A 1622-nucleotide genomic window follows, 5' to 3' on the forward strand; every position below is an offset into this window, starting at 1 on the left:
CTAACAGGGACAACCCGGCCCATTCCACCCACCCCCTCCATTTACCTGCTGATTGCAGAGCCATCTCTGTCATTAGGGGTAAATTAATCAAGAGAGGTGGATGTTTTCGACAAGCTGCACTGTTTACTCCGGGAAAAAACAGAAACAAAATTAGTGCAATACTGGGAGAGCCAGACACTGGCTGGGCAGAGCCGAGGAGAAGAATCCTTGGGAAGGCAAAATCACTTAGGTGTTATCGCCCACTCCCAGCACAATTTGGGAGGAGGGGTCCCTGAGCAGAGAGGGAGCTCCGTGGGGTGCACAGCCCTTGGGAAGGACTCCCTGCACCCCTTCCCTTCCCATGGCAGGGGGGTTGGAACCAGATGATCCTTGAAGTCCCTTCCAACCCAAACCATTCTATGATTCCCCATGGTCCCTGCAGCCAGGACCCCCCATCCTGGGAAGCCAGGGCTCTTTGGGATCACACACCCCAGCAGTGGGGTTGCTTTGACACCCTGATGCTCCCCCCTCTCCTCTGACCACAGGCCCCAGGTTGGGATGTCCCCGCTCCCTTGGGTCACCCCCAGGAAGGGTCCTCCTCCTCTCCAGGCTCAGCCAAAGCCCTTGGGCTGGGGAAAAGGCTGGGAGAAGTTGGGAGCCATCCATAACTCTCTGCCTGGGTCTGACCAGATGCAGCTGAACCATCGTCCTCGTTAAGAGGAAAAGATCAACCCGGATTTAAGAGGCAGCAAGGCCTCCATAACTCTTCCTCAGAGCCCGGATTTATGCTCGGAGGCAGGAGGCCCACACAGCTCCTGGCCACGGGCTGCCCCTTCTGGGATGGAGCCCCTCGCCCCAGCCCCTCACGGGGAAGTTTGGGGGCCACATCCCAGCTCCAGGGGGGTTGGGGGGCAGTCCCAAACCGTGGGGCTGCCTCTCCCGGTTCCCATCTGCGGCGCCCGGAGCAGGGGAGATATTTCTGGGTTTTTTCCCCCCTTTTCTTCTTCTTCTTCTTTTTGTCTTTGAAATCTTGTCAGTATATCAACACACTTGATAAGGGCAGTGTTGTAGTTACACTTCTTTAATTAAGTGAATAATTAAAAAGAAGTTGATCATCAATTAGTTAATTAAATAATTAATCCATTTTACTTTCATACCCTTTTTTTGTTAATCACTGTGGCTTTGGTAATGAGCCTCCTATGGGTTGCTAAGCAACCGCCTCCTCGTTTAAACAATCAGCAGCTGCCGCCCGTCAGCGCCCGTGTGAAGGGATGCGGCGGGCGGGGGGGGGCACCGACCCTCCGGGGGTCACGGGTTCGATCCCCGCCTCCGGAACGTTCCCCCCGACACCCACCTCACCCACCATCTACCCCTCTGCTGCTGCCTCGGGAACCGGCGGGGAAAGCAGGAATTCCTCCCCAAAGGCTCTGGGAAGCCAAGGCCGGTGCCCAGGCCGCAAGGCAACGCGCGCCGCGCTGAGGAAGACGGCGGTGAGGAGGGAGGAAGGCAGGGGATGCGGGGCCGCTCCTCCCGGCGGGGACCATCCTCACCCCCGACGGGCGATGGCACGGCTACCCCCGCCGACAGCCTGTGCCCCCCCGGCGGGCACACACCCCCACCTCGGCCCCCCACCCTCAGGCACC

The sequence above is a fragment of the Calidris pugnax genome, unplaced genomic scaffold (genome assembly GCF_001431845.1).
Source record: "Calidris pugnax isolate Ruff unplaced genomic scaffold, ASM143184v1 scaffold123, whole genome shotgun sequence".
In the NCBI taxonomy this organism is placed as follows: Eukaryota; Metazoa; Chordata; class Aves; order Charadriiformes; family Scolopacidae; genus Calidris; species Calidris pugnax.